Source organism: Lineus longissimus, chromosome 15 (assembly GCF_910592395.1).
Source record: "Lineus longissimus chromosome 15, tnLinLong1.2, whole genome shotgun sequence".
Classification (NCBI taxonomy): domain Eukaryota; kingdom Metazoa; phylum Nemertea; class Pilidiophora; order Heteronemertea; family Lineidae; genus Lineus; species Lineus longissimus.
In genome coordinates this window covers 4,328,783-4,339,728 of record NC_088322.1, presented here as the reverse complement: position 1 = coordinate 4,339,728, position 10,946 = coordinate 4,328,783, and positions in this window count along the sequence as shown.

Here is a 10,946-nt window from a genome sequence, read left to right as displayed (position 1 = left end):
ACTACACCGGTACCAATTATGCCAGATGATATTGCGGAGAAGATTGTGGAGCAGCTTTTAGCAACGAAAATTGATTTTATGAAATTGCCACTTGTTATACAAACAGTTCTCGGCGTACAAGGAGCAATATACGTTCTCTATCTTATCCTACTCTTGATAATCCTCGTTATTGCAGCATCGATCCGTAAAAATATGGTACTGGACACAACAAGAGCAAAGAAAAAGAACTTCTCTCGCAAAGATTACAGTTCTATTATCGATCAGGACGACGACGATGACGAAGACATTGAATTGGGCTCTATGAAACGAAGTGGCAGCAAGGCATCGGTAGTTAGAAATAGTCGTGTATACAACTACAGTAGCGATAAGGGAGAGTGTAAAGAATGTCGTGGTATGTGTGTATGTTCTAACAGCAGTAACACGGGCAGTGGCAAAAGACGAAAATAAAAAAATGCCATTTGGATTTCAATTTCGGTGTACATACGATATGATTGCATTCATTCATTCATTCAATTATAAATATGTCTCCCATCTAACTTCCTGTTTATATAACGAAAACAAAAATCGAAAAGTATGGACCGGATATCGCAAAATATCTTTGCAGAATTGGTCAATGCGGATGAGAAATCTAGTCTTAGGCATTGGGTGTTGACTAACCAAGCGGATGGCAGCGGTAATGTTCTATTCGACCAATACCTCGGATTTCGAATGGACGACCAAGACACCGAAGATGCAGTTAATTTCATTCACATTATACAGCGGGACGCGGCAAATAACGATGCAAACATCCTACGAAGTTGTCTATACGTCATTACACAAGTATTTTGCCTAGGGAACGATAAAAACAACAGCGGCAATTTTACATTCAAGGACCTTCATACTGTGATACACGAAGCAAATTTCCCCAACGAAACTCGTTCGCTCACCGAAATGGTCACCGACCGTATGTTCACTAAACGCACGGAAGCACTCAAACAAATTATCGAACAAACTCTAAACATGCTCAAAAATCTACTCGCTACTCAGAACGAAGGAGCTGTGATAAATCGAATGATGGAACTACTCAACGACGAACATGTTCTCGATTACACCTACTCGGCTATAAAAGCTGCTCGTTCAATAAGCAAAGACACCACCGGCGTTCAAGACATTAGCTTCGCATTGCTTGTAGTGATAAACGGCCTTGTAAAAACGCATTGTTGTAAAATAAATTCTGATAAACCGAAAGAAATAGCCTTAGTGTTTCCAGAAACTCGAAATCTCGTAGACATTGTGACACCGGACGATTTTCCGTACACGAAATGGCAAGTGTGTAACGCTAATATGCAACGCATTTTCTCCGGACAGCAAAACGTACCTGCTATTTTACAAGTGTTCAACGATCAAGCACAAATCAATCTACTCCTACAAGAAAAATGTGCCGTCTCCGCCGATCCCGCTTACAACGAAAATGACCTTCGCCTATATTTCTACGCATTTCCAATCATGCAGGAAATTAGACCTTGGATTTCGCTCCTACCCCGAGAAGATGCCGAATGGGATGTGGTCGCTTTCTACATGATATTTCTAAACCAACTCTCCAAAGCATTTCGACATGTGATCGACTTCGAGTATTGGCAAAAAAACAATATACCTACACTAGCAGCGGTAAAAAATCTCGACAATCGCACGCACATAATGCAAGTTTTTCTCAACCAGAATTTTATCTCTGACGCATGTGTTCATTTTGCACACGCCAATTCGTACGATTTCTACCTGAAAAAGTACCTACCTATCCTCCAGGGTATGTGTGGTAGTAAAGGGCCCACAAACGTGTCAGAATCAACATCCACCACACATTCGCTCGAAATACTCAACAGGCACACTTCCACGATCACCAACATAACAGATGCTCTTTATGTGAACATCGATGCCTCAGTCATCTCCTACCTACCGAAAATCCTCTATACCATACCGGCCACACAGCATACCTACTCCTGGATAGGACTCACGTGGTTTGACCCCTCACACATACTTCCCGGTGAAATCTACGCACAGCTCATGGAGTTTTCTTCGACGCATCACCCCAACAAGCTACCCTTGTGCACACAGTGGCTGACACCAGAAGACTTCTACAAATTCAACAGCGATACCGCCGCCAACACCGGCCCCATGGCGTGGATAGAAAATACACCGCTTATCAGTAAAATCGTAGAACCGAATAAAATTGACTCTACTGCATTCGTTCTCCTCGCAGCAAACGCCATCATTCAACACGGATACACATGGTTAAAATATATAACGTCGCTTCTGCGGAAATGGCAAGCCGTCATCAGCAACACAGCACCTAAGTACAAAGTCCTCGTGGAACGGGTACTGGACCAGACACTAGTCATGAAAAATGTCAATACGGCGCTCACCACCGCAGACGTACACATGCTTTTTTATCAATATTTCGCTCAGCTCACACCAGACGTCCCAGCTATGAACATAGACATGTCTGAACTCGCTTGTGACGTGTTGACTCTGTTCACAAGACTTGTCTACGATTCAAGCGACGAAAAATGGTTACTTCCCATCGTGAAAGACAATGATTATTCACTAGCTGGTCTACATTCGTTGGCCGATCGGCAAAACATAAATGCGCTCTATCCCGAGCGATATCCCGTATGGTGGCTTGTTCGCACACTGGACAGCGCGAAGAAATATGGGCATCAAATAAGCTACACTCTCCTATATACAAGACTGTGGTCGAGCGAGAGCGAAAATATCACATCGCTCATTCACAGTATTTTCAACAACAAATACAATATCCCGATCATCGACGATTTCCTTCGGTGGCTTAGTGATACCACACACTCCGTACCGGTACCCAAACTGAAAACCGTCCTGAAATGGGGCCGTGGACTTTGGGACGCTGTGAAAAACTTTGCAGCACCAAAAATCATGTCACTCGTCAACACGATGAACATCTGCATCATGGACAAGTCAAAAGCATTCAGAGACAATACTATATTCTATACCGGACGTTATTTAGTGAGAATGCTAGATCTTTGCGGACAATTCGTCTCTTCGATATCCGATCAACCTATGCTCGAGGAAACGTTCAAAAATCTCGACGTTATCATAGACCTTGTTCCAGACACGATAGCACAGTTACATTTCGACAATGAAAATCTCACCGTAGCCGACATACTCTGGAAAGTGCTCTCCACGACAGCGTCAACAGAATCCACAAACAACCCTATGGGCCATTTCGTTATGCCCGGTGTCGGTTACGTGCTCACGAGTGGAAAATCAAAGTGGATCAAGTGTATTCACAAGAACATTTTTCTCACCTCAGATCAACTGGATTATCTGATTGTCCACAAAGAAGCTGATATCGGTCCGAAATTATTCTTTGAATTGTGCAAACCTCAGGCTAGACTTCACACACATTTACAGCGTCTCCAGTACACATTTGCATACGTTGTCGAATTGGCATTGGATCTGTATAGAAGTTACATGCAAACAAACGAATACTCTGAAGACGAGCCAAAAAGGAAGCTTCTACTACGCTACCTGAATAGGGACCTACCTGAAGAAGTGACACTGACCGAAAATTCACCATGTATGAAAGATAATACAATTTCAAACCTGTTTGCCCAGTTACATCCCTGCTACTCGGCAAATTTACACGCTACTGTAGAATTGATGAAAGCCTTCTACCACATTACTCGACCCTCGCATGTCAATGATAAAAATATGGGAAAACACGGTGTACACTTGAGTTTTCTCCTATACAATGAATTGGCTCTGAAATGTCTCCTGATATCAGCAGTGTGTCTGTTGGTGGAGCGTTCAAAAGAAGCTCACGATAAACATTGGTCGTCATCTCCGTCATCCACATCATCCACGTCAACAAAGACATCATCAACTATCGCCACCACTCATCAAAGATTACCCTCATTCGAAGGAACCGAGTTGATATTCACGAATTTGAAACGATATATCGCCTTGTATCCAGATACGAAGGACATACAAGTGTTTATCGCCTCGCAATTCATGAACAACGACACAGACACCTTCTTGACCAATTTTATCGTGCACAATGCGGAAGTTGGACAACATGCACCCTTACTGTTGATGTCAGCCTACAACGCAAATTCGTTCACGATCAACACGTTGGAAAATGCTCTATTCAGACTTTGCGTGGTTCTGAGTGTAAAACCGAAAGTTATTATTGGCATACGATACGTTATCGGCGAAGACCTGTCTGCTCTTGGATTCAAAACGATATTTTCAGACAGTCCTGGCGAAGCATTCGGAACGTTAAAACAGACTTTACATTCTCTTCAATCAGAAGACACGAAAATGCACCTGATTGGCTCCTTCTTCATATGGACTGTACTACGTGAATTTGGGTGGATAACAGCCACTCATTTACCAGCCGTAGTGTCGCATGTCGAAACAACGTGTAAGTCAAGACCCAATCACACCACACCCGCGGCCGCAGCAACGCTATCGGAAATTTTAATATTAGCATTATCAGACACTGGAGACAACAATAACTTTAAGGAAAGTGACCAAAGGTTAATGGGTGTAATACTCGATGCCGAAATCCTACGTCTAGAGAGACTCTTATCATCTCCGACATCTCAAGTACCCGCAGTGTTCAAAACTGCTGTAAAGGAATCGAAACGTGAAATTCGCAATTTAACTCTCTCAACGGACGATACGATTATTTCCATATTTGATGAACAATCCATACAGTCTTTCACAGACGTCTCACTTGCGTTGGAAGCAAAATCGATCACTATAAAATGAACCAAGTCCAACTTCCTGTTGAAAGTGATATTACAGAATGGTTTCCGAACAGGAAGTCGGGACATTGAAAAATTTCAACGTTTTACAAACGTATTTTTAACTTCCTGGTTTAGAAATTATTCACGAACAAGAAGTGTTGGACTTAGAAAAATTTTCGAAATTTTCATCATTTTTTTCAAAAAGTGACACAGCGAAGCAATCATGATTTACGGTGGAGAGTACGTGTCTCACGACATCGTATCGTCTAGAAACTTGGATTTCTACCGGAAAGGCTATAAGCTCTTCCAGCAGATGAGGGTTGCGAGAAATGACAGTTTCGTGCCCGTTTTGTCGATTCTCAATACGAAAGGCTACTGTTTCGTGCAACTGTTTATCCCGGTATTTCTTCTTATGGCTACCCTCACGAAAATCGTCTACTTCTCGTGTGGATATCGAAAAAACTACGAGGATTTCGTTAAAAATGTCATGGACAACACGGAAAAGGGTAGAAAGAAAAAGTTGGGACAGGTTGCTTGGTATTTCAAGTCAATGATGGAACAAAGTCCACTAAGTTTCACGTGGGACATTGTGTCTATGGCGTTTTTTGCCTTAGGCTCGTCCATACGTACGTTCTATGCTAGCGGATCGTATTTGAGTGATCAACGAAAACGTATCTTCAATTATCGCAATGCTGGGCCGGAATCTTTTCAAGTCGGCCAATACGCCATTCCAAGAGACACGTTAACCCTAGCTACGGATAATCTTAGCGTTAAGCCCATGAAAGGCGTAGTTTACCACGATACTGGCATAACAGGCTACTACAAGCTCATGAACGCATATTTGGAAAACAACAAAAACTTTGAAAACGTCATTACAGCGTCGTTCATCTGTTTCTGGGCTGCATTTCTATTCCACGCTCTCTTAGCTGTATATTTCCACCGAAAAGATGTGATTCGTATGATGAAGGTGGCGTGTCTCCTGCCGCCCGACCAACTTGAAAAGGAGCTGGCTCGTAAAGTTGGCTTACCTTTATACGGCGTTATAGACTGGGTTAAGGTGAAAATGAGCCGTCACAGACATAAAAAGTACAAACGCATTGATCACAATATCCCCTTGGACTCTGGGGACGAAGAAGATACTGTATTTTCGAAAGAAACGTCCTCCAGCGGTACGAAAAAAAGATCAAAGTCCTCTTCCACCACTATCAATATTAGTAAAGATGCACAAATTGTAGACGCCAAGTCTCAGTACGACATTGTCAGTGGTAAAACGGGCGATCACTATTTCAGGCTCAACAACACTTATTCTACCGTAATGTTTTTCTTCTATGAAACCGGATTCTACTCGTTTGGGCTCGTTGCACTAATTAACGCTATAGATGCAACATTGGTGTTTGCCCATCTACACAGCGTAGCCAATAACGTACCGTCTCTCGTACAAGGCATCACGCCACCCAACGTTCTCTTTACCGAAACTGTCTTGTGCATATTTATATGTGTCATAACCATTCTATGTCTATGCTACACTGTTTTCGACGCAATATTTCTGGGTAGTCGTCTTCTCATCTACCCGTACGTAGTTTTCATTTCAATTTGTATTGGAACTCTGGTAGAATTTCATCCGCAACACATGAACTCGATATACGTTCACATTGCGTGTGCTGTATTATTCTTTGTGGTGGTGCTCTGTGGGGTCGTACAACAAAAGTCGGCTACGATCCACTTGGTAAACAGACTTGTCTATGACACACTCTTCCAAAGGAGAAATCCAACCGGTATAAAGACCATGATGCGTGAAAAAGACGAGTAACCTAATTCTCAACCGGGACTAATTTTTCATATTTACCAATTGTGTTTTTTCTATGAAATAAAATAAATCCTCCACCCAATGTTGGTGTCGACATACTGTAATAACCATGTCTTTTTATTATTATTTGTATTGTAATTTTGCTGTTTTTCTCGCCTATGCCTTTCAATCTGCGAATGCTATTGGTGACGGCACGCCGTTGCTACAATACAATCTTCGACAATTATCGGATGTTTTAATTAGCAAACTCAAGGCGGATGGTGAAAAAGCACATAACCTCGTGGGTGCTAATAATTTCATAGCCGAAACAGGAGATGAATATGTTGTCCATCCCAGGGAGAATGTCATTTTGTTACACATAAAAATAACCGATAAAGCATACACGGCGGCACAAGCTTTCTACGATAAGGCAGCCAAGCTGAAATTGTGTCCGTCACTTCCATCCACTGCTGTAAATTTTGACGCATGTCCAATTACGTCGGCTGAAGGGGTTTCCACAGATACGAAATTAACATTCACGTTTACAATCACACGACAACAGGTTTTAGATCACTTATTTCCACGAATAAGGAACACGAGACAGGCCTACAAACAAATGACGGTAGCTGCGAAATTCAATCAAAACTTCCTCGCCTACTTGGACAGGAACGATAAAATTGCCACACGTCCCTTACCGATTATGACCATACTTTTCAAGAATACTGAAATATTGGCCGACATACACGATTCGAGGAATGTGAAACTCTGCGAAGAAAAACCGCATCGTTATGTCAGTCTAGACACATATCAACAGCTGACCGAACACGTTGATTGGCCCCATGGTCAAGGTTTGCTAGTTAATACACGTCAAACAACGGGACAACTCAAAGTTTACACACCCAATCAGAAAAAGGCCATTCTCAACACGGCCTTTGCCTGTAAAGCTGAAACGTACCAAGTCGCTTTCAAATGCAACGATAATGCTTGGGATATCCAATTTACGTGGTTACCGAAAATTATCACAGTAGTGGACCCGGAAGAATGTTACAAGTGGAAAAACGATAGACAATGTACCGTTTTTAGCATGCAGACGCCCAATAACGACGATTCGGCTAAAAAAGTAAATTTTCAGCACGAGATAATGCGTCTAGGTCAAATCAGCGAATCTATGTACAGAACAAACGTCACCGATTCAACGATTTATTCAATTTTTGACAAATACGCTCGATCAGATGTCTTGAAACATTGTCCGAATCGTGTTGCCGGGCGAATATTTGTCAGAAATTGCATCGTTGACACTAACGTGCCTTTTACGTATTCCTTCCCCTTCAAATCAAACAACTATGGACCACGGCTTATTTCTAAATATGGCCCACTTCCACTAAAAGTGCTGAAAGAACCTGACGCGGACGAAAAGATAATGCCCAGTGGATACTACAACGCAAACGATGTTACCAAGTACGGATGGGTGAATTTAAATCAACACGAGCAGCGTCATTATCACCAAGACGACAATCCTGCAACGGTTATGTGGCTCAAAAATGACCGAGTTGATACTATAGTGTCCATTATGGAAGCGGATATCTGTCCGTACACTCTGTACACGAAAATGCCCGTTTTCAACTTCTTCACAGACAACCTTCATATTACGGACATCGGAATTAAGAACAAGGGCATAAAAAATCTCAACGTTTTCATAGAGGACACACCCGACTCGTTTGCAGAGCCCATCTCCTTTAAAGTGTACAACACTCAGAAAATAAACTCGAACGAAGCTATCGATTTAGGAATAGTTGGCGATAACAATAAATGTATCGACTCTCCTGGTACCGTTCATCAAACATACATGATAGATGACACAATTCTCATTCAATTTGTTGATGCGACTCAACTACCCGTAAATAGTAGGCGGAAAACCGACTGGAATAGAATTAAAAACAAACACCATTTCGAAAAGACGGGTTTCCATCAAGAATTTCGTGAAACACAATTTGACGGCGTTGTGCTTAACCAGGAACTCACATCACAAGCAACGGACTTGGACACTGTGATATGCGGCGGAACACTAGTTACATACCAAGACATCTACGGTCACACTTGGGCTTGTGTGGGTGGTGTTCCCACATTAACCACAATTGGCACAACTCCTGCGTCTGTAGTAACAGGATTCACGCCGGGAAACCAACCAGCACAGGGTCATTTGAGTTCATACACTGGAATCAACACCGGCTCATTTGTACCCATGCAAAGCAATCAAATCAACAGTATTGGCGATGATCGCGTGAAAGACGTAACTAAATCACTCATGACACTAATCGGCAGACTTTACAACACTTTAGAACAACATCGAACCGATATGACTAGGATATTCGACAAAATGGGGCGTCTCGAACCAAGCATTCTAACTCAAGTGATTTTCGGCAACGACGAAGTGGAAATTGAACGATCCGGCGACGAAGTTGCCCTACATCGATGTGGTACGATAAATTGGCGAAACCTGATCGTCATTCCGTCACTGCGATTAAATTATCCCGATATGCCTGTGCCTAATATGTACTTGAAAACCAAATTACAACCTGCCGCTGTTTACTTATCAGACATGTGCTTCACTTCGCCCATTGTTAAAGTGCGAAACAAACACTTAGGTGTTTTTTACGCTCAAGTGGTTGATAACGGAAGGAAGATAAGCCGCCGATTGGATTTGATCGAGCCGTGTCAAAAAGGCGACGGAGTTCAAACATTTAACGTGGGCAATGAAAAATATACTTTTTCCGACGCCAACGGTAAATTTGTGAGCAATAGTCACCGAATAAGCGACAACAAGCAATCTGATTACTATAACTCGTATCATAGGAAGAAACACGACCCAATATCGACAAGTTCGGAGCACGGTGGCACGCGTATCAATCATCATTTCTCTGGAAGACGTTTTTCAAGAACTGCGGCTCACGTATTGCTTGCTACCGATCAAGACTACGTGCCCACACCGGAAGATGTCGAAAGAACACGATTTCATCGTCATAGGTCTGCGGGAATAAGAGATCACGTGACAGAAGTGTCATTCAGAGAGTCCATGGACCCAATTTCAATTAGTAATTTCCTAACAGAAATGGATGGCAACACAATCGATAGAATTAACCTACAGCGTTACAAGAGACAAGAAAGATCCAATATACCACAATCTTTCTATCCTTACGACACCAATTTCCCCGACTTAAAGACACTGGACGGTTCTTTCAAACAACCCGAACTCCCAGTTCGTGAAAAAAGCAGTCTCTGGAGGTATGACCCTACACATACCAACGTTACAATCATGAAGAGACTGCGTGAAAAGCGACACCGTACACGTCAAAGGAGAAGCGCCCTACCACAAAACCCTAGTGTGTGGGATCCGAAAGTCGTGTCGCTTTATTTCGGGGATGAAAAACTGAATATGGTGGACAGCGTTCGTCAAAAAACCGAAGATCTCGCTCCATCGGGTTATTTGGTTATCGGCAAGTCATCAGCATACATTAGATATCACTCGTTCATAAACGAATACCGGGACACACTTTTACTCATCTTATTAATCGCGTCTATCATTCTATGGCCTATAGTATTATGTATGACAGGTCGAGATCATTCCGAAAGACAAGAATTGATGGCAAAACACACCTACCAGGGAATGGACAGTAGTGGTTTATCGTATATATCTGGTGCAGCCATCTCCAGCGTTGCTTCAAATTATCATGCTGCAGGTATCGTGAAAGACGGCCATAAAAACCAGAAGAAATACATCATATATGAGAAAAAACGAATGTAAACAGGATGTTAGAAACAGGAAGTGAGGACTTTGTACATTTATTTACATTTTTGCTTCATTTTCAGGAAGTTGGGACTTAGAATATTTTTCGAAATTTTTGCGAAAATTGTTTTTCGATATTTCACATTATGTTTTCACACAGACATTCAAAAGACCATCTATGGGGTCACGAACTATAGTTACTTTACTAAAGTCAAATGATTCAAGTTCAGTGAACGTATTACCACCCACATCCAGATGTTTTGTGGCATAATTGGTTCTGTTTTCGAAAGGGCCAAAATTAAAAATATCCGAATCACGAAAACCAACCAAACGTATTCTCAGCCTTTTTCGCCTTTGTTCTGCTTCGTGCCCTTTGTCATGTCCTTGATCGTTGTTTGTACTAATGCCACCATTACGATGTAATTGTTCTTCGAGTAAAATTGTGTCACCGCGAATGTCTCTCACGTCTCTTATCGCAGCATTGTGTTGTTGTTCGATTAATAAACAGAATATACACCTAAATATGCCTTCGTCGTCCTTTACTGTGTTGTCTTCTCGTGAAAGGTTATTCCCACACTTGTAACTGCACATTTCCTCCGCCTCCTCAACGGCA